At 44.9% G+C, this 24082-nt stretch overlaps 1 protein-coding gene across 3 annotated transcripts in view; it reads right to left on the minus strand.

Annotated features, from left to right (window-relative positions):
• Nucleotides 1-23808, minus strand: part of LOC126248546 (lysosomal-associated transmembrane protein 4B-like) — a 169662-nt gene extending 145854 nt beyond the window's left edge. For 2 of the 3 annotated variants that reach the window (XM_049949610.1, XM_049949608.1), the window contains exon 1: nt 23649-23725. The gene's annotated coding sequence lies outside the window, so the exon portion shown is untranslated. Of the gene's footprint in view, nt 1-23648 lie in introns of all 3 variants that reach the window. The other variant, XM_049949609.1, reaches the window with a different exon arrangement.
• Between the last annotated feature and the right edge of the window lie 274 nt (nt 23809-24082).

Raw genomic sequence — 24082 nt, forward strand, 5'->3', positions numbered from 1 at the left:
GTGTTCCTTCTCAATCAGTCATTGCCTATAATTCAGTGGATATATCGCAGAACCTCTGCTACGGTATCAAGTCAGAATATGTTACAAGTACTATAGAAATATCTAGCTGGGCAGTGTGAGGGAGTCGCAAGTAGCACTTACATTCGACGTCCCTTAACCGAATCACTTTCAAAATTCAGCGATTTTATAACGAGCTTGCACCGTGGACTACGTGTAACTGGATTGCTGGTCTGATAACATACTCTCCAGCGATCACCGTCTCGATATTTCTCCTGATAGTAAAACCACCTCATTCAGAGGTAATGTCGTACCTTGATATATAAAGCCAGTATAGCTTTTAACATGGATACTTGTGTGCACCTATAGAAACATGACCGCTTGTGACAGTAACATACAGTAGTTGTTGGGATCGAGTTTTTTTAACATCTGGCCCATTACGTCTCTCTTTCAGGAACGGTGGTAGCACTCGCAAGATAAACTTATGAGACATGTCCACCCATGGTTGATTTTCTCTCAGTATTATTTCGTATCGCCAGCGATCAGTTATTGATGAAGTATTATACTTAGCAATAGGGTGTGCGTGATCAGTCTTATAAAGTATGTGTTTGTGTTCCGACATATGCAAAGGGAATGACTACGTTCAGTCGTAAGGAAGGTATGAATTTGATTTACAGTACTGTGATAGCATGGGAAGACTATGTGAAGTCATACGAGTGATACTGATATTTCTATTTCCAGAGCCACAGCCATCAACAGAGTGTATTTCCGATACTTTGCTCACTGTCGAATGTCATTCAACTGAGACCATGATCATAACATTTGGTTGTACATGCAGGGATGGAATATATATGTCATTGATTTCTTGGAATAAACATTCTACCTGTGCGTGCTTCGCCTGCAGCCCTGGTGACCTGTGCGGGGGTGATTCATGTTTCCCGTTAACAGTAGGAGCTGTCAGACTGGAGATGCCTGTTGAAGTGTAGGAATGTAGAAGAATTAAACGTGTTGTCCTCTAGTCGACCGAGTAACGAACTAATACTTAATATGTGTTGAATAGCTTTCGCGATTGCGTTGAAATTTGGGAAGATTGAATATGGAGGTGCGTCTGCGCTGGACCGTTATTCCCTCCCATGTAAATTGTTCGGTTGACTGCTTCTGCACATTTCACGCCTTTATTTAGTTGATAGAAGATCGATTGCGGTGTGTGAATCTAGCATGTGGAAGACACGTTTGCCGGTTCTCTAGACATGAGAAACGCTTTAGTTGACCTTATAAATTATAGGGATGATTTGGAATCTACTACTTCACCGACATCAGTATTCGAGAGTAGAAATATCATTTTCCTCTGTTTGTTTCGAGTTGCTAAGTAAATGTCTTCACAGACATGACAAGTTTCTAGTTAGTCAGAGTTTTACAGCATGCCCCACCTACCTAAAGTTTCGAGTTTGTAGAGAAATAATTTCCAGTCTATATCTTGGGAATTATATTGCGCTAGCTATCGGTAGGATGCTGCCTACGGCTTGATATCTAGAAGTACCGCAAAAGTGGTGTAATATTATGGCAAACCATGCGAAAATACATGTGTTCTTGACTTCCCTGAGTCTGGAGATGTGTGTAGAAAAGTGAGCAAGCAAGGAAGCAGGGTCAGAGCAGAAACAGTAACGCGTTTGTGCCGAGAGGAAATGAGCCCGAATTTGTAGAACAGTGGTGACAGCGACTTTGGTCCGCTGAGGGGGCTTTGGTTGCGCATTGGTGCGTCGGGGATGGCTGACTTGTAATCGTCGGCTGCGGGAAATATCTATTGCTGTGAGGAGTATATACAGTACTGTCCATCTTCGCAGTACATGTACGAAATATGTGAAAGGTATGATTTTGTTTGGCGCAGGGTACGAATTGTGGGTTTACTACATCCACACGGTACGCAGTGATGTATTGCTGGGTTGGAGATCAGTTTCGCACACTAATATTCAGGCTCGTGTCCTCAGTGGGAGAGCTGTGTAATTGAATAAGAGTCTTTCCGTATTTGACATTATGTGGGGTTCATGTTGATATACTTATGGGTCGCAGGTCGAGTTCACATTCTAATATTCAAGCTCCTGTCCTCGGTGGGAGAGCAGTGGAAATGGGTTAGAGTTTTTCCGTATTTGACGATATGTATGGTAGTTTGTAAGATTTAATTGCCAGTGCAATAGGGCGATCTGTGTAAAACAAATGCTGAAAGTGTTGTCTGCGGAAGGAAAAAAGGCAGATGGTGCTTCGATGGCAGGGGCATCAGTAATTCGGCTCGTAAATTCGATGAGAGCCAGTCATAATGCTCGATTCATTCACATCCTTTGAGCTGGGATGTAGGATCCTCTACATAGTGGAAGGGATATTTGTGTGTGTTGAAAGCAGGAAGGATAAGATGTGATGGATGGGGTACCACGTTAGCTCCGAGAGGACGACTGCATTCGACTTTATTCTGCGCTATTTTCGTAAACAGGTTCTGTTAGGGCAAGTATTTTCGTGCATAAATGCTGAGACATCAAGAAAGCTAGCGTTAACTAATTGTGGGGCACCATACAATTTTAGTGAGGTGGACTTGGTTCTTATTTTTTACATAGTCATGTGACATCAGTATAAGTTTGAGAACCTTGTTAGTTGTGGTTGCGATGGTTTGTAGCTATGTGCGCACTTTGCGGCGTTGCGTCAGTCATGCTGGGCAGATAAGCACTGTTAGATGGGTCTCTCGTGTCGCACTGGGAACAATGCGCCCTTTGCTCCTCTGTCATTAATGGTAAGGACATGTGTTTTCCAGAGGTGTCTCGCACGTGAGACTGGCGTGAACGTACCTTGGAGTTCTGAGACATCAGTATAACACTGACTGTGTACTCGAAAATAGAAACAACTTTCACCTACAGTGGCATGAGAGCGATGGGTCACGCTGACTTGCGTCTGGCGGTGGCTCACCGCGGTGTCGGCGTACGGGCCCCTGGAGCATCTGCGCTCCCGTCTGGTTGCGTCAGTAATGGTGCCTAGCTGAATATGTATGTCGAGAGGAATCTCTGAGGTACTAAGTACGAAAGGGATGTTGGGGCCTCATGCTTGAGGGCATCTGTGTGTGGTTTGACAGCTGACGCCCAGGTCAGTTATCGGGGCTGCAGGTCTACTGGACAGAGGGTGGCGGACGGTGTCTGTGTACATTGTTTGTGTGTCTGTTGTATTGTTTTGGGAGCAGGTCTGTAGGCTGCGCTATCCATTATTTGGACATTTTACGAGTACTGAGCATGTCTACACATCAGTGTACTGCATTATTTAGAAGGAGTCTGCATGTCTGTACTGAAATTATTTGGGCAAATTAGGAGAAGTCTGAATGTCTGAAGAGCGTTATAAAGGAGTAGTTTACAGGTCTGTTGGTTGTGTGCCGAGACCCAAAGCATGTTTTGTAGTCAGCGTGATAAATATACTGCATCCCTAAATAAATTGTTCCAAAATAAATATAGTACACTCCTTCCTTACTCTGTCGAGTAGCCCAGCACAAGTTGAGTCATTTTGGTGCCATTTTCCCCCTCCAGACCACCATCTTGGATTACGTCACAGGAGGAATGACAGCACCCTCTGCTGGCAGTATTGTGTACTAAGTCAGTTGGAGTCTAGATCTTGTGGTGGAGACACTGCATGCAAAATAAAAACTTATGACCAGCAAATGCTGAGTCGTTTTCGCGCCATTCCCCACCCCACCCCCCACCATCTTGGATTACATCACAAAAGGGATGACAGTACACTCTGGTGGTTGTACTGTGTACTAGGTCCGGACCTCATGGTGAACACACCGTTTGCCGCTATCTTGTATAACGTTACTTCCATCATCAGCTGTTGTCATGGCTGCCATTCATGATTACATCACGGAACAGACGACAGCGCCCTCTTGTGGTGGTACTGTGTACAAACAACGTCAGTTGTAGTGGAGACCTTGTGGTGAACACACTGGATGGTGGTGGTGTCTCTAATTGTTTAAATAAAGACTGGTGCATGATTTCGACAGTTGACAATTAGCAAGCATGTTTGCAGAGTCTTGTAGGTGGATTCTTATTTTGACAATTTACGAGTTGTTTGGCTCTCTGGACGTAAATGTATTGCATTATTTACGAGTGATTTGCAGGTCTGTAGGCTGTGCAATGTATTATTTTGACAGTTTACAATTAGCACGGTTGTGTGTAGAGCATTATACATGAGTTATTTAGGAGTAGTTTGCAGGTATGTAAGCTGTGTAGCATGCCAGAGCGTGTGTTCTGTATCAGTGTGATAAATATACTCCATTCTTAAATAAATTGTTCCAAAATAAATAAAGTACACTCCTTCCTCTCTCCAGCAGCCCAGTGCAGGCTCAGTCCTTTTCCCACCAATCCCTAGGAATAGGTCGCAGTCAGGTGACTTAGGTTAGTGGAGGTAGCCCAGTTGACCTGTCTTCCTGCCATTTTCTTAGGTGTGTTGCATTGTCCTGTTGGAATTTGAACATCCAGCCATTTTCTGGGGGATGGGGTTATGTTAGTGGAAGTAGCCCAATTGACCTTCTTCCCACCAAAATTCAAACGTCCTGCCAAAATCCGCCATCTTGGAAGACGTCACAGCCGCCATCTTGGATGACGTCACGTGCTGTTGCAAAGTCTACACGACACCATCTCGGATGACGTATTCGCGGCCATTTTGTGAACATCTGGCAAGAATGCAGAGTGGCTCAGAAAGAACTTTGCCCCAACACTATCATCTTCCAAAACATTCACGTACCGTTTGGTAGTCGCTGTGCCATCGAGGAATACCACACCGACTATTCCGTGACTGGACACTGCATACGACACAGTCAACCGCTGAGGGTGAAGAGACTTCTCGATTGTGAAGTGCGGATTCTTAGTCCCCCAAATGCGCCAATTTTGCTTATTGAGGAACCCATCTAAATGAAAGTGGGCTTTGTCGCTAAATCAAAGTCCTGTTCGTCAGTTGACAAAACACAACTGCTGTTCCATGGGCCTGGGACTTAATGGCTGATGGGTTTGAATTTTGTATGGGAAGAGATGCAGGTTTTCAACAACAGTTAGCCACAGTGTCTCCCAGTTCATTTTCACCTGTTGTGCAGAACGTCTGATCGATTTCCTGGGGCTGGTTTGAAACATAGCATGTGTCTTCTCGATGTTTTCAGGCGTTTCATCCTTTTTGGACGAGCGACATTGCCAAAATTGTAATCACGAACACTACCCGTTCTCTCAAACTTGCTAATCAAATTCTTGATTGTTAGCACACTTGGACCGGTTGTCTTAGTCTGAACTTAGTTGCAAACTTCCTTTGAGCCGCAGCTGGGCTGTTATTGCTCGCATACTAGGCCTTCACCAGCGCTATACGGTCAGGCATGCTGTACCATCATTTTCACGTGCAAATAACCGGCAACAACAAGGTGCGTGCGCATGCGCATACTGATGCCCATCATGCACTGCAGCCAACAGTGCAATTTGAACGTCCTAAAGCAAATCGGTCAGAAGATATGAGAATATTATTTCACATAATTCAACAATTGTCACCCTGCATGTTATTTGCAGGAAGTGGTGTATGCTGCAGTGGAGCAAGAGTAGATCTGTGGTATTGCTTTGCGTAAGGTAGTCAGACTAGTGAGATGGAGATGTGTTTATTTCAATCAATCAATGATTATAAGATCAATGATTGTTCAATGTAAGGTGGTATACTTACTCTGACAGGTTTTGGATGCAGTATATGTGGAATACAAACCATGCAGAAAACAATTAATTTCAAAATACTATCGTATATTTTCCAAATGTTTGTCTGTCCTATGTAAGTGTGTGTGTGTGTGTGTGTGTGTGTGTGTGTGTGTGTGTGTGTGTGTGTGTGTGTGTGTGTGTGAGTGTTCCATGGCGTATACACTCCCACCTGATTTCGAAATGTAGTTTACTTACTAATAAATACTCAGTTATCCAGCAGAGCAGTGGAACCAGATGTGTATGTAATACAGTTTTCAAATGTTGTCGGTGCTAGTTAAGTACAGTGATGAAGTGTGTGGTACTCCCTTCCACCATTAACAGGTGTTCCATAAAGCTATAGTCTTCCATGCTATTTTTTCTCATTGTGATAGCTCTCTACATAGCCTGTGACAGATAGGCAGCCTTCTAACTGATGGAACAGTGCTGTCGCATCGTGACGGGATTTGGAGAGCATTAGCAGGGCCCTGTGACTTGACTGGGGACACCTAGAGCCTGCCTTACTTGTTAAAATAAGGTAGATGCCAGTGCAGTATATCAAAGACCAGCGGATTCGTTAAGAAGGAGGGGGGGGGGAGGGGGAGAAGCGATACTCGGACAACGAAAAGGAGCCCGAGAGGAGTTCTCTTCACCACTGCTTCTAAGTGTTGTTCACATATCGCGAAGTGATTGCACCGAGAAATGTTTGGGATAATACAGTTTTTCACAAGGAGACATTCAGCAGTAGAGGTTCCGTCTCTTATCTTTTTGACAAATATGTTACGTTGGATAGGAAAGCAAGAAAAGCGATACTACTACTGTATTGTACACCTGTTTATCCATGGTTGAAGTTTTTTAATGGAGGAATTGTTAAAGGCGAGAATATGGGGAGAAACCAAGTCATCTGTGAAACAGCAGTGCTCGTATATTAAGGGTGGTTCCTAACATACCTCCTACCAAAGTGCGCTGTGAAGGTATCGAATAAAAATAAACTTTTTTTTAAATACGTCTTTTTATTTTCATATAAAATGTGTTGCCCACGCAGTACGACCAGTTTGTGATGCTGGGGCCACACCCTTTTCTCTGTTTGCAATCACGCTACTGCCTCTGGTAAATCAGCAAGACGTCTTTAGACACTTTAAATTAGGGACAAATCATGCGAGAGTTTTGTGCTCCAAAAACTGGATGGATTGACACTTTAAATTTACACTGTTGACTTGTAGATAACGTCCTGTGAATAAAATTATGGCATCGCTTTGCAGCTCAAAACTTTTTATCGACAAATACCAGTCAAGAAAGAGCAAATGAATGTAGCTACCAGCAGCGAAAACAGGTTCTAACGTATGTCTGTTATATTTAAAGTCTATTAATCTATTAAAGAATGACTATGTAATAAATGACGCGAGACAAACAGCTTGAAGCAGCATGTGGCATCAAGCTAAACAGACAAATGCTTCCAAAGTTTATCGATGATTTGTGGAATAAAACGTTAAACATCGTCAACACAGATTAGACTTTTAATTCTGCATTTTTTTCAACTGCAAAGTTATGAGATATAGTTAAGTTTCTTTGACAGTTATTATAAATCCTAAGCCATATTTCAGCAGACTTAATAAAGCGCTAGAGACTGTGGTGGCGGAAGCTCCAGTCGGAGCTACGCAGCGGTAGCGTGCGGCCGGACTGGGAGCAGTGCTGTCGCATTTCTTTGTTTTAAATAAAGAAGAAATTGTCTCCCACTTTCCACAGTCTTCGTGAAATCAAGACCAGCACTTTGGAATGTGCGATGTGGTGCAAAGGTAAAGACTGTGTGGAACACAGAAAGTTATTGTTTTGAAGTTGAATGCATAGCTCTCCTATTCTTACCTTGATGGTAGCGGTACAAGTTTGGAACATATTAGCGAAGTACGTACCTTTCTCTGTAGAAATGTTCCTGCCATTATTTTGTTTACAAGTCCAGTACAATCACATAGTGTTAGGGGAGCTGATGGTTACGTCACACACTAAAGTGAGGATAATAAGTTCGGTTTAAGTAAAACAGAGCCCTGCTGTGTATTTCTTGTTGTGATGTGCCTTGATGAAAAATAGTGTGTCCTGGAAATTGATAAAATAGCAGCGAAATCCATACTTATGTTCGTCATCTTAAAAAATCGGTAAAATTAGCTTAAAAACTGGGCAATGAAATGTGGGTTTTCTTTTAAAAAAATTGGCAAAAATTAGCCACGAAACCGTAAATGGCGTCGTATGTTGCAGAAAGTAGTTTTGGGTGCTGAACATTCACGAAAACTAGGCCAAAACTGCCGGGTGGTATACTATGCTGGAAATTTGCAATATCACCTGGCTTTACAGATGCTGCTGCTGTAACTTGAGTGAAATCCTTTTTAAGAATGCCAGTTTCAGGATGCTGGAAGGAAACTAAGAAGGAGATGGTGACACTGGTGTGGGAATGGCCAATAGCAGCACAGTGAGGGCAGTGGGGCGATAGTGGGGGAAGCGTCGCATTTTTTTGGGTCATAAACTACCGTTATTAAAATAAGAGTTATCACTTTACGCTAAAAGTATTGATCACCTGGGTGAAAGTGAACCAAAGCCAACATCTTGCGAGCAAATTATAGTAATAATCATGATCATTAATTGCCGTCATCTTGACAAATATTGCCTATTAATAACATCCTAAATAAAGAAAACATGCGTCAAGTGAGCAGTTTGTTTACATACCAACATCAAAAAAAGTTTTGCGTCACCTCGGTTCCGAGACTTCCGGAACCTGCACAGAAAATTGGAACAGAGATCAATATAAACATCATTTCCGCCTTTTTTATTGCTCATGAAAACCACAAATTGCATGTTGTACCACAATACAGCTAGACCATCAGAGGTGGTGGTCCAGACTGCTGTACACACCAGTACCTCTAATACCCAGTAGCACGTCGTCTTGCATTGATGCATGCCTGTATCGTCGTGGCATACTATCCACAAGTTTATCAAAACACTGTTGGTCCAGATTGTCCCACTCCTCAACGACAATTCGGCGTAGATCACTTAGAGTGGTTGGTGGGCGACGTCGTCCATAAACAGCCCTTTTCCATCTCTCCCAGGCATGTTCGATAGTGTTCATGTCTGGAGAACATGCTGGCCACTCTAGTCGAGCGATGTCGTTATCCTGAAGGAAGACATACACAGGATGTGCACGATGGGGGCGCGAATTGTCGTTCATGAAGACGAATGCCTCATCAATATGCTGCCGATATGGTTGCACTATCGGTCGGAGGATGGCATTCACGTATCGTACAGCCGTTACGGCGCCTTCCATGACCACCAGCAGCATACGTCGACCCCACATAATGCCACCCCAAAACAGCAGGGAACCTTCACCTTGCTGCACTCGCTGCACAGTGTGTCTAAGGCGTTCAGCCTGACCGGGTTGCCTCCAAACACGTCTCCGACGATTGGTAGAAGGCATATTCGAGAACGTGATGCCAATCTTGAGCGGTCCATTCGGGATGTTGTTGGGCCCATCTGTACCGCGCTGCATGGTGTCATGGTTGCAAAGATGGACCTCGCCATGGATGTCGGAAGTGAAGTTGCGCATTGTGCGGCCTATTGCGCACAGTTTGAGTCGTAACACGACGTCCTGTGGCTGCACGAAAACCATTTATTCAACATGGTGGCGTTGCTGTCAGGCTTCCTCCGAGCCATAATCCGTAGGTAGCGGTCATCCAATGCAGTAGTAACCCTTTGACGGCCTGAGCGAGGCATGTCATCGACAGTTCCTGTCTCTCTGTATCTCCTCCATGTCTGTACTTTGATTCTCTCGCAGACGCCTGGACACTTCCCTTGTTGTGAGCCCTTCCTGGCACAAAGTGACAATGCGGACGTGATCGAACCGCGGTATTGACCGTCTAGGCACGGGTGAACTACAGACAACACGAGCTGTGTACCTCCTTCCTGATGGAATAACTGGAACTGATCGGCTGTCGGACCCCCTCCGTCTAATAGGCGCTGCGCATGCATGGTTGTTTACATCTTTGGGCGGGTTTAGTGACATCTCTGAACAGTCAAAGGGACTTTGTCTGTGATACAATTTCCACATTCAACGTCTATCTTCAGGAGTCCTGTGAACTGGAGTGATGCAAAACTTTTTTTGATGTGTGTATCTGTCATTAAATTGGACTAGGTCAACTGGGCTGTCTGTTTACTTGAGAGATCAAAGGATTATCTCAGATCTCTCATACGCCCACTGATTAACTTCTACATCTACATCTACATCCATACTCCGCGAGCCACCTGACGGTGTATGGCGGAGGGTACCTTGAGTACCTCTATCGTTTCTCCCTTATATTCCAGTCTCGTATTGTTCGTGGAAAGAAGGATTGTCGGTATGCCTCTGTGTGGGCTCTAATATCTCTGATTTATCCTCATGGTCTCTTCGAGAGGTGTACGTAGGAGGGAGCAATATACTGCTTGACTCCTCGGTAAAGGTATGTTCTCGAAACTTCAACAAAAGCCCGTACCGAGCTACTGAACGTCTCTCCTGCAGAGTCTTCCACTGGAGTTTATCTATCATCTCCGTAACGCTTTCGCGATTACTAAATGAACCCGTAACGAAGCGCATTGCTCTCCGTTGGATCTTCTCTATCTCATCTACCAACCCCATCTGGTACGGATCCCACACTGCTGAGCAGTATTCAAGCAGTGGGCGAACAAGCGTACTGTAAACTACTTCCTTTGTTTTCGGACTGCATTTCCTTTGGATGCTTCCAATGAATCTCAGTCTGGCATCTGATTTACCGACGATCAACTTAATATGATCATTCCATTTTAAATCACTCCTAATGCGTACTCCCAGATAATTTATGGAATTAACTGCTTCCAGTTGCTGACCTGCTATATTGTAACAAAATGATAAAGGATCTTTCTTTCTATGTATTCGCAGCACATTACACTTGTCTACATTGAGATTCAATTGCCATTCCCTGCACCATGCGTCAATTCGCTGCAGATCCTCCTTCGTGTCTGTTAGTTGCTAAGAAGTCTAGGACGTTACCTTCACGAACTGGTTGTCCAACTATCTGCTCAAAGTAATTTTCGGACATGACATTCATAATAATGTCACACGAATCCTGTCTCTGGCACCAGTTTTGGTAACACAACTCTCCCATTCTATACATGGGATATTCGAGTCACCCCCCCCCCCCCCCCCATTACTACAGCATGACCAGGAAAATTATTAATGGTATTCTTTAAGTTCTTTCTGAAGCTCTCTGCTACTACAGCTCCTCAGCCAGGCGGTCTATAAAAGCATCTGATTGCCATTTCTGACTGACCTCTGATGCTTAACTTTAAACAGCTAATAAACTTTTAGGATCTGTGATAATCTCGCTAGATATTATCGAGTTCTTTTTCTGCAATATATGAGCTACCACCACTGGTGACTAACATATCCTTAATAGAAATATTTCAATTTGAGCTTAGTATTTCGTTGCTGTTTACTTCCAGTTCCGACGAAATTTCTGTTGCTAATACTGTCTGGGCACTATAGCCTTCAATAAGTCTACTAATTCTGGAACCTTTCCTTGGGTGCTCCTGCTGTTTGATAATATCATATTAACCTTTTCTGTGTCTGATCTGCGAGGACGAGCATTCTCTGAGAACACTGTGGCTGATGTAACTTCAACTTTGGCACGAAATTCATCTGTGATCCAAGGGTGAGTTTCTGTAAGATAACCCCCCATGAGCACACTACACGTACTCTGCTACCCTAGTACGAGGTGCATTCAAGTTCTAAGGCCTCCGATTTTTTTTTCTAATTAACTACACACCCGAAATCGATGAAACTGGCGTTACTTCTTGATGTAATCGCCCTGCAGACGTACACATTTTTCACAACGCTGACGCCATGATTCCATGGCAGCGGCGAAGGCATCTTAAGGAGTCTGTTTTGACCACTGGGAAATCGCTGAGGCAATAGCAGCACGGCTGGTGAATGTGCGGCCACGGAGAGTATCTTTCATTGTTGGAAAAAGCCAAAAGTCGCTAGGAGCCAGGTCAGGTGAGTAGGGAGCCTGAGGAATCACTTCAAAGTTGTTATCACGAAGAAACTGTTGCGTAACGTTAGCTCGATGTGCGGGTGCGTCTTCCCGGACGTTTTTGTTGCAGTGCAGGAAGGAATTTGTTCTTCAAAACATTTTCGTAGGATGCACCTGTTTCCGTAGTGCCCTTTGGAACGCAATGGGTAAGGATTACGCCCTCGCTGTCCCAGAACATGGACACCATCATTTTTTCAGCACTGGCAGTTACCCGAAATTTTTTTGGTGGCGGTGAATCTGTGTGCTTCCATTGAGCTGACTGGCGCTTTGTTTCTGGATTGAAAAATGGCATCCACGTCTCATCAATTGTCACAACTGACGAAAACAAAGTCCCATTCATGCTGTCGTTGCGCGTCAACATTGCTTGGCCACATGCCACACGGACAGCCATTTGGTCGTCCGTCAGCATTCGTGGCAGCCACCTGGATGACACTTTTCGCATTTTCAGGTCGTCATGCAGGATTGTGTGCACAGAACCCACAGAAATGTCAACTCTGGAGGTGATCTGTTCTACAGTCATTCGGCGATCCCCCAAAACATTTCTCTCCACTTTCTCGATCATGTCGTCAGACCGGCTTGTGCGAGCCTGAGGTTGTTTTGGTTTGTTGTCACATGATGTTCTGCCTTCATTAAACTGTCGCACCCATGAATGCACTTTCGACACATCCATAACTCCATCACCACATGTCTCCTTCAACTGTCGATGAATTTCAATTGGTTACACACCACGCAAATTCAGAAAACGAATGATTGCACGCTGTTCAAGTAAGGAAAACGTCGCTATTTTAAGTATTTAAAACAGTTCTCATTCTCGCCGCTGGCGGTAAAATTCCATCTGCCGTACAGTGCTGCCATCTCTGGGACGTATTGACAATGAACGCAGCCTCATTTTAAAACAATGCACATGTTTCTATCTCTTTCCAGTCTGGAGAAAAAAAATCAGAGGCCTTAGAACTTGAATGCACCTCGTAGCTGGTTACTGTGTGTAGTGCACGACTTACCTATTAAGGGGAATTTTACAATTCTTCATCAGAGAAATTCACATCTAGTGCCGTTCGGAGTCCGCTGAGCCTCTGATTAGGCCTCAGAACCAAAGCGGCAGTCGTCTTTCGTGGCAAAATGTGGCACTTTTTTGCAGCCGGTTGTATCCAGGGTTCTTTATAGCCACTGGCACGGTCTCTTCCACGCCACGGACAAGATCCCCTGGCTAATATACGGAGTGTACACTGGCATTCTTTCCCGCCTTGCATGCTATATCTCTGAGATGCTCCATCACCTGCCTAATTTTGGAGCTTCTACATCTACATTTATACTCCGCAAGCCACCCAACGGTGTGTGGTGGAGGGCACTTTACGTGCCACTGCCATTATCTCCCTTTCCTGTTCCAGTCGCGTATGGTTCGCGGGAAGAACGACTGCCGGAAAGCCTCCGTGCGCGCTCGAATCTCTCTAATTTTACATTCATGATCTCCTCGGGAGGTATAAGTAGGGGGAAGCAATATATTCGATAGCTCATCCGGAAAAGCACCCTCTCGAAACCCTGCGAGCAAGCTACACCACGATACAGAGCGCCTCTCTTGCAGAGTCTGCCACTTGAGTTTGCTAAACATCTACGTAACGCTATCACACTTACCAGATAACCCTGTGACGAAACGCGCCGCTCTTCTTTGGATCTTCTCTATCTCCTCCGTCAACCCGACCTGGTATGGATCCCACACTGATGAGCAATACTCAAGTATAGGTTGAACGAGTGTTTTGTAAGCCACCTCCTTTGTTGATGGACTCCATTTTCTAAGGACTCTCCCAATGAATCTCAACCTGGTACCCGCCTTACCAACAATTAATTTTATATGATCATTCTACTTCAAATCGTTCCGCACACATACTCCCAGATATTTTACAGAAGTAACTGCTACCATTGTTTGTTCCGCTTAACGACTAGCATACCCAGCCTCTGCAATTTTGCGGACTGGGTAGGAGGGCTGGCCGCTGGTGCAACAGTCTTGGCTCAGAAATATTACGAACACTGGGTAGCACTTTGTACTTGTTGCTAAGGCATAAGGAGCAAGCCGTGTGGTCCATTCCATTTTTCGCCTTCTGCCCAGTGATATAAGAACCCACCACTGTCTGCCACTCCCTCTTGAGTGAGGACCGACTGGTCAGATGTTGTGTACTGGAAGACTCAGCGACAACCAGGGGACCAGGTTATTCCAACGGCACCAAAGGTGTTGCAGGTCTCGTAACTGGCGTCCTGATGCTCCCACAGCTTTGAGCAAACTCCAGTGCAGTGATCCAAACTATATGCTGTGTGCTAACACGAGATTTAAATGTAGAGATGTGATGAGGCGCTTCTGACAGCGGGAAGTCAACACGAGGAATCCATCTCACACAAGGATATGCACTAACAAGGGGAGGCCACGACGCCGGGATCACGGATTTACTTCAAACTGTGTACAGCTTTAGTAGGCCATTAGAACAACATAATGTGATAGTAGTAAGATGCACTACTCTGGCAATTCCGAGAAAATCGCAAGAGAAGTTTCAGGCATCTATTATGTAAATCATGTATCTGTGCAAAGGGACTGGCCGTAAGAATTCATTGTGGTCATGCTGTTAGCGTTCGTGCAGGGCAACAGGGTAGTGGTCGAGGCGACGGTGAGAATCCCACACCGGCACAGAGCTGGCTGGTCTTTGTAACTGAGTGAAGGGACCAACAACGAACTTCAACAGATGTCATGTGACGTCCGCTACGACCAAATACAACGAACAATAACGAACAAAACGCAAAAAGAAGAAATTCCGCAAGCACTTACTTTTTAATCTATTTTTTTCATCACTGATCTCATTATTTAATTTATATGGTATCTGACAGGTAACATAACGAAAAAAAAACACGTGTGACGTGTGTTTGCTTGAAGTTTCGATTCATGTTTTCCGTGTTTGTATGACAAATAACATCGCGCAACGTGTGATATCGAGAGCACATCCGACAAGCAATTCTACATTACTCTTTTGGTCTAGCACTCTGTGACTTACTATATTACTTATTATAAATAACGACATTCGCATCATTAATTATCGAGGTTTGACTTGGACTTTTCAAGCCTGTCCGTCGTCCTTAAAAATGTAATTACGAATTGTAAATAGCAAAATAACATATCCGTGATCCCAACGTCGTGGCCTCCCCTTGTGAGATCTACGCAAAACGGAAACGTAATTTGCTAAACATTAGTTTACACACTAAAATACATAGATATAGTTCTTTTTCTTAGAAGAATTACATAAAAACACAAAGCAAACTAAATCACTCTGTATCAGACAACTGCTGGTGCTGCTACCACTCCAGGCGCGTCCACTCGCCCCGGCCTCTGCCTCTAGATTGACTGTCAGAGCTCTGTAGTCAACGGTCACATGATTCAAACTGAGTCAAGTGATGGGTGACGTGACGCTTCTGGTGGCGGAAAATAACACGTGGAATCCACTTTACACAAGGATATGCACTAAAATTTACGCAAAAACGAAAACTTAAGAGTTATTTGCAAAACACTAGTCTACACAGTGAAATACACGGATGTAGTTAACTTCTTAGCAGAATTATGTGAAAAAAAATACAAACTAAACGAAATTACTCTGTATCAGACAACTACTGGTGCCACAACCGCTCCATGCGCGTGCACTCGCATCCGCTTTTGCCACTGGACTGACTGTCGGAGCCCTGTAGTCAACGGTCACCTGATTCAAACTGAGTCACGTGACGGGTGACGTGGTGCTTCTGGTGGCGGAAAGTTACTCGACGAATCTGCCTCACTCAAGGATATGAACTAAGATTTACGATAAGACGAAAACTTAGAATAATTTGCTAAACACTAGTCTACACAGTAAAATAAATAGATACAGTCGACTTCTTAGCAGAAGTACGTGAAAAAAAGAACACAAACTACACTAAATTACTCTGTAACAGACAACTGGTGCTGCCGCTATCGCTCCAGGCGCACCCACTCACCTCGGCCTCTGCCGCTGGACTCCACACAACATTCAGCGATTCGATGACAGCGATGTCGTTACAGCGAGGAACCAACCGTCTAACAATGCTGATATCCATCATTGCACTATCCGCACTGTCAGCCGAGATCCGTCGCCGAAACGAAGCCGAAGGGCAAACACCGTTGGCTGACGAAACACGCAGCGGCAGGGCACTGTCTGCAGTGATTGCACGTGACACTCAGCGAGTCGATGACGTTACAGCGATGAATCCATCCTCTAACAGTGCTGATATCTACTGTTGCACTATCAGCAATGCTAGACGAGGTTCATCACTGTAACGAAGCTGAAGGGCAAACACCGTCGGCTGAAGAAACGCGGAGCGGCAGGCTGCTGACTGCAGTGTCTCCACACAACATTCAGCGAGTCGATGATATCGATGACGGTACAGCGATGAATCCATCCTCAAACAGTGCTGATATCCACTGTTGCACTGTCAGCGCTGTTGGACGAGGGGTTCATCACTGTAACGAAGCTGGAAGGCAAACACCATTGGCTGACGAAATGCAGAACGGCAGGCCGCTGACTGCAGCATCTCCACACAACATTCAACGAGTCGATGACATCGATGACATTACACCGAGGAATCTGTCGAACCTGTCGCCTAACAGTTCTGATATCCACTGTCAGCATACACATTTTTCAGTCTTTCATGAATGTGAGTGGGCGTTTCACCTTCTGCGTTCAAGAATTGTATCACAGATCGCTGTCTAATACGAACATCGGTGTCTGACATTTTACATGGGGCTGCAGTACTGGCGCCTGTTGCTGCAGAAAGTTACTACTGCAGTGGACTAGAGAGAAAGCATTACAAAACAGCAGCAAATACAAATTTTTCATTTTAAAAAACTTTATCTGAGGAGAAAGAAAGTGGCCGTGCGGTTCTAGGCGCTGCAGTCTGGAACCGCGAGACCACTACGGTCGCAGGTTCGATTCCTGCCTCGGGCATGGATGTGTGTGATGTCCTTAGGTTAGTTAGGTTTAAGTAGTTCTAAGTTCTAGGGGACTGATGACCTCAGATGTTAAGTCCCATAGTGCTCAGAGCCATTTGAACTATTTTTTTGATTCTGTAAACACTGATCTTGTGAAACACTGTTCGCTCTGTTCGTCCATCAAATCTAGATGGCTGTCGGTAAGGGTTACCCCCGTAACACATTCTGTACGGTTTTGTTCTATCTGTTAGTGAATAGATTATGACCTTACAGGATATGGAAACAGGTTCCTTTACTGGATTCATGTTTTCCTAACAGATAAAATTCAAAACTTAGTTCTTCTTCTTCTTCAGTTCACTGAGTAGGATTACAGCCTGTTCGTCTTCGCTGAAGCCATCTGTTCCTCGATCGTCTTCCATCTCTCTTCCCTGTCGGTTTATAATTGATTACTTCTTTAACTAATCTGTCTTGCCCCAATCTATTGATATGTTGTTTCCATTTTATGCGTCCATGGTCTATTTTTTCGTTTATTTAAAATGAAATGACCATATAAAATTAATCGTCGTTAAAGCAGACGCCAGACTGAAATTCATTCGAACAATCCTAAGGAAATGCAGTCCGAAAACAAAGGAAGTAGGTTACAGCACACTTGTTCGCCCACTGCTTGAATACTGGTCACCGGTGTGGTATCCGTACCAGATAGGGTTGATAGAAGAGTTAGAGAAGATCCAACGGAGAGCAGCGCGCTTCGTTACAGGATCATTTAGTAATCGCGTAAGCGTTACGGAGATGACAGATAAACTCCAGTGGAAGACTCTGCAAGAGAGACGGTCAGTAGCTCGTACGGGCTTTTGTTGAAGTTTCGAGAACATACCTTCACTGAGGAGTCAAGCAGTATATTGCTCCCTCCTACGTATATCTCGCGAAGAGACCATCAGGATAAAATCAGAGAGATTAGAGCCCACACAGAGGCATACCTACAATCTTTCTTTCCACGAACAATATGAGACTGGAATAGAAGGGAGAACCGATAGAGGTACTCAAGGTACCCTCCGCCACACACCGTCAGGTGGCTTCAGGAGTATGGATGTAGATGTACTGTACACATTAAGGTCGCTTATAATACTGTTTTGTATTTGTATTTGATCTCTGAGGATATACTATTTACCTTTCCCTGAGAACTCCATTTCAGCCGACTGCATTATTCTTTTATCTTGCTTAGTTAATGTCCATGATTCGCTTCCATATGTTACAATATGTGTAGGCATTTCTTTGTAAAAGTTCAGCTTTGCATCCTTCCTTGGATTGTTAGCCAGTGTTCTGTGTATTGTGCCACTTATCGTTTGAAAATGATGTAATTTATTAGCGATGTCGTTTCAATTTTCGTAGCTAATATCACGACGTAACAGTTGAAAATGTGACATCTGTCTTGTTGGCTGTTCATCTAATGCTACTTCGCCGGCCGATGTGGCCGAGCGGTTCTAGGCGCTTCAGTCTGGAACTTCGCGACCGCTACGGTCGCAGATTCGAATACTGCCTCGGGCGTGGATGTGTGTGATGTCCTTAGGTTAGTTAGTTTTAAGCAGTTCTAAGTTCTCGGGAATGATGACCTCAGATGTTAAGTCCCATAGTGCTCAGAGCCGCCGGCCGTAGTGGCCGTTTGGTTCTAGGCGCTACAGTCTGGAACCGCGCGACCGCTACGGTCGCAGGTTCGAATCCTGCCTCGGGCATGGATGTGTGTGATGTCCTCAGTTAGGTTTAAGTAGTTCTAGGTTCTAGGGGACTGATGACCTCAGAAGTTCAAATGGTTCAAATGGCTCTGAGCACTATGGGACTGAACATCTGTGGTCATCAGTCCCCTAGAAGTTAGAACTACTTAAAACTAACTAACCTAAGGACATCACACACATCCATGCCCGAGGCAGGATTCGAACCTGCGACCGTAGCGGTCACGCGGTTCCAGACTGAAGCGTCTAGAACCGCACGGCCACACCGGCCGGGCACCTCAGAAGTCAAGTCCCATAGTGCTCAGAGCCATTTTTTGCTCAGAGCCATTTGAACCATTTTAATACTACTTCGGACCGTACTGGAAACTTCCCTTTGAAGGCCATAGCTTAGTTCTTAACAAAGCAAAGAAGTCAGATGTAAAAGTAACTCTGAGAATAACGCAAGGGTATTCGTGGAAGACACGTTTGTATAGAAGGAAGTTGCAACTATGGAAAAATTGTGGTGAAATACTGGGAGACCTGCTTTGTGCAGTTATTGCGAGTTGACCCTCAACGTAAACAAATACGACGTATTACCTTTATATAGGACGAAATACCCGAAAATATTCATTTACATTACTTGCGATCAGTCAGTGAAAACAGTAGCAAACGTAAAGTATCAAAGCGTACACACTCCGAGCCAGCTCAAGGAAAACGACTACACAAAACTACACCCATGCTCATAAATTAAGGATAATGCTGATACATGGAGAAACAACGCTCTGGTGGGCGGTTTGCGGGTTCAAATCACCTTGGGGTATGACCATGCGGTGCATCTGATCTGCGGTCGTCGCATGGTGGCGTTGGCAGCAGTCCACATACGCGCTAATGGTGACTGTGTGTTGAAAATGGCTCAAACAATACATACTGCTGACGTTATGAAGGGTAGAATACCAGGGCGACTGGAGGCTGGTCAAACAGAGCAGGTCGTAGCTACGTGTGCCACAAAGTGTGATCTCAAGATTATGGCAACGATTCCAGCAGACAGGAAACGTGTCCAGGCGCTAGAGTACAGGACGTCCACAGTGTACAAAACCAGAAGACCGATATCTCACCATCAGTGCCCGCAGACGGCCACGGAGTACTGCAGGTAGCCTTGCTTGGAATCTTACCGCAGCCACTGGAACAGTTGTCTCCAGACACACAGTCTGCAGGCGACTGAACAGACATGGTTTATTCGCCCAGAGACCTGCAAGGTGCATTCCACTGACCCCTGGTGACAGGAGAGCCCGTAAAGCCTAGTGTCTATAACACAGCACATGGTCATTGGAACAGTGGTCCCAGCTTATGTTCACGGACGAGTCCAGGTATAGTCTGAACAGTGACTCGCGCCGGGTTTTCATGTGGAGTGAATCAGGAACCAGTTACCAGTCCCCTAATGTCCTTGAAAGGGACCTGTTTGGAGGTCGTGGTTTGATGGTGTGGCTTAGGATTATGATTGGTGCACGTACACCCCTGCATGTCTTTGACAGAGGAACTGTAATAGGTCAGGTGTATCGGGACGTCATTTTGCACCAGTATGTCGACCTTTTCAGGGGTGCAGTGGGGCCCACCTTCCTTCTGATGGATGATAACACACGGCCCCACCAAGCTGCCATTGTGGAGGAATACCTTGAAACAGAAGATATCAGGCAAATGGAGTGGCCTGCCTGTTCTCCAGACCTAAACCCCATCGAGCACGTCTGGGATGCTCTCGGTCGACGTATCGCTGCACGACTTCAAACCCCTAGGACACTTCAAGAGCTCCGACAGGCACTGGTGCAAGATTGGGAGGCTATACCCCAGCAGCTTCTTGACCACTTGATCCAGAATATGCGCCGGCCGAAGTGGCCGTGCGGTTAAAGGCGCTGCAGTCTGGAACCGCAGGACCGCTACGGTCGCAGGTTCGAATCCTGCCTCGGGCATGGATGTTTGTGATGTCCTTAGGTTAGTTAGGTTTAACTAGTTCTAAGTTCTAGGGGACTAATAACCTCAGCAGTTGAGTCCCATAGTGCTCAGAGCCATTTGAACCATTTTTTTTGATCCAGAATATGCCAACCCATTGTGCGGCCTGTGTACGTGTGCATGTTGATCATATCTCATATTGATGTCGGGGTACATGCGCAGGAGAGATGGCGTTTTGTAGCACCTTATCACCAATACCGTGGACTTACAGATCTGTATCGTGTGTGTTCCCCATGTGCCTATGCTATTAGCGCCAGTTCTGTGTAGTGCCACGTTGTGTGGCACCACATTCTGCAATTATCCTTAATTTATGAGCATGAGTGTAGTTGTAAGAAAAGGAGATGCTCGACTGAAATTGTTTGGAAGGATTTTAAGTAAACGCAGTTAATCCGCAAAAGAAGTACCTTACAAAATAATCGCTCCACTGATTCTTGAGCACGGGCCGATCGTGTGAGACCCTTACCAAGTGTGTTTAATAAAAGTGATCCAGGAGATCCAAAGAAGAGCAGCACGTTTCGTCATGGGTTTGTTTCATAGGCGCAAGAGCGTCACGGAGATCTTCATCAGACTCTTGTGGCAGACGCTACAGGAGAGGTATTGTGCATCACGGAATCGGGCAACATAACATATTGCTTCCCCCCCCCCCCCCCCCATACATTTTGCGAAATGACAGTGCTGAGAAAACTGTATAAATTTCGCCGGCCGCGGTGGCCGTGCGGTTCTAGGCGCTCCAGTCCGGAGCCGCGCTGCTGCTACGGTCGCAGGTTCGAATCCTGCCTCGGGCATGGGTGTGTGTGATGTCCTTAGGTTAGTTAGGTTTAAGTAGTTCTAAGTTCTAGGGGACTGATGACCACAGCAGTTGAGTTCCATAGTGCTCAGAGCCATTTGTATAAATTTCAGCCCGTCTTTTCCTATGCACCACTCAGGAATCGAAAAGGAAATGAGAAATGACTGTTGTACTCGAAGTACCCTCCGGCATTCCTTGTGGTGGCTTCTGGACTATGGACGTAGATATAAAACAAGCATCCTGCCACCACTGTTGGAAGAACACGAGGCAGGGATGCACGGGGTTTGTATCGCGCTGTTCTGGTGCGTAAGGTGGCTGCTTCATGTTATTTCCGCGTCGGTAACCTGTTTCTATGTTTATTCCCAGAAGGCTTCGAAGGAGCAGTCGCATTTGTCTATGTTGAAACACTCCAATCTTGCTGGATTTTAATTTTCGAAATTGTGCCCGCCTCATGCTTAGTCCCGACCTGTACACACAAATAACGAATCTTGGAATCCAAACGTAGACGGGAAGGTGTATATCAAAAATTGGATCTGTAGAATCAATAGAGGAAATTGTTACCCCGGGCTAAGAAGTTTAAACTAGCTGCACAAAGTAGTGGCTTGGGTACTGATTTCATATAGTTGAACTTCACCCAAAAACTAGCTGACATCAACAAAAACCTTCGTTACCTATTAGAATGATCGTGCAGCGGTGATTTGAAATACACCTGAACCGCGAATTCGAAGTTTTCGGTCTGATCCTTCCGCTATGCAGTTTTTTCACCCATAACGAATTCAAATGAATGTTAACCAGATGACACTGTTTAAATGAAGCTAAAGCGTTTCAGAAAGTATTCTCTCTCAGCACTACGTGTTTTTCTCGGAATTGTGATTTACATAAAGGGTATCCTCTTTATCTTTACCACCCAAGATAACATTTTGTCTGGAAACAACATAGAAGAATGTATAACGCAAATGTGTTTAATTACCAGGGAGACATTAACCAGCATCGTTTCCTGCCTTGTATCTTTGTTCGTGACGAAGTTATGAACGGCAATGCGTCTTTTTTACATAGCACCGTATATTTTTTGTGTGGTAACCCATCTTCTCTTCTCAAGATTTGTTCAAAAACGTACCACAGTGTACCAATCACGTAAACATGACTTCGTTCAGAACGAAACACGAAATCGACTTTGGCTCTCTTGTACTAGTACACAGAACAGGTGACCGGGGTAACGCCAAAACACGTAACATATGCGTGATCCTGGCGCGGTTCCAGCAGTAGACTGTCAGCCAACTGCACTGCTCCTACTTTGGCACAACTTGCGCGTGTCAGGATTTATCAGTGAAGAAACCAGGGACCCTTTAAAAAGTCTTTAATTTTTACATTCACGTACATTACTACGAAACAGTAAGTAATGTGTGTCACATTAATCTCATCTGTCATACCCACTACCATCGTCGCAAACCGCTTGAGATATCTGCTGAAAGCACTGTGGCTCTTTTACGTTCGAAGGAAATAGTTGATAGTTCATATATGCGAAAAAGAAACAGATACGCTGTAATGTGTGAGCGATGCGTGTCCGTGATTATTTCTTCTGCATTCAGACATATGCGACTGCATCAAGATGGCCGTTATTATGTGACGAGTGTCGAATGTCAATTCGCGAAGTTTCTGTGCAGCACAGCTGTTTATTGATCTTTGCCAGTCAGACATGCGCGCGCACCAAAAGTAAAAGAATAGAAAAAGAAGGTAACAGGTTGTTTCGATTCAGAGATTACACATGATAGATGATCGGCCGGTGCCTGAATAACAGGATGAAAGCTATTGATATTGAAAAGAAACATACGAGCCACGGTATGTGCCATGTTCCTTGGCACATTAGAATGAACAGCTGGGGTCCTAATAAAAAGAAGTTTGTGTCATAACCGCAGGTCAACAAAACGGGGTAGTTCGTGCGGGATGTGAATTCTGATAAAAAGTATTAGCTATAATACAGAACTCAAAATATATGTGCATAAGAATACGTTGGATAAAAAGGAGAAATGAACTATCCACATTCACGTAGTCAATGACAAAGCAGTGGTTGTCAAAAACACGGGTTATTGGTGATTCTCTATTTGTGCGGAAATTTGCATTAAATTTAAATCGAGGGTTACATTAAAAGATGAGCTGAGAAAACGTTATTTCGTCTCACTATAAAAATAAAATGCCATTCTGGAAAAAAAAATAAAAGCGACAAAGGCTGCTGAACATTTATTTTTTTAATCCGTATGCTATCTTTATGATGATTCTAATGATGGGAAGAAGGGAAATAAGGAAGATCGAAAACAAAAAGAGGAGAACATATAATGGGTCTAGCGTTTCGCGGCACTGCTCGCCTCCTACCAGGTGGTGGGCGGAGCCTGGAGCGGCGCACCTGCAAAACTGATTCGGTTCCAACGTTGTTTAAGCGTTGGCGGCTGGGACGCAACTGAAGCTGCTGCGCCAGCTCAGCCGGGATTCCAGTTCCGTTGCGCGCCGCACGGAGCGCTGCAGAAGCCCGGGGAGGGGCTTGTGCCCTAGGGACAGCTATTCAAGATGCCAATCGGCTGGCCTCGTGTGTCCAGCCCGTAGCGCTTTCTGGTGGCAGATAGCGGAAGCTTGCAATACGCTCACTGTCAGTGTCTCTGTACTGTTCACTTGTCTTTACAATTATACGTGTGTTTATGATAATATACTGCTCTCATTTCAAAACTGGAAAAATATAGCTGCAATTCCCGCAGCATGTGGCAGTAATAAAAGCTTACACCGCCAAATTCCCCAAGAAACAGGCACGATGA

The sequence above is a fragment of the Schistocerca nitens genome, chromosome 3 (genome assembly GCF_023898315.1).
Source record: "Schistocerca nitens isolate TAMUIC-IGC-003100 chromosome 3, iqSchNite1.1, whole genome shotgun sequence".
NCBI classification, from domain to species: Eukaryota; Metazoa; Arthropoda; class Insecta; order Orthoptera; family Acrididae; genus Schistocerca; species Schistocerca nitens.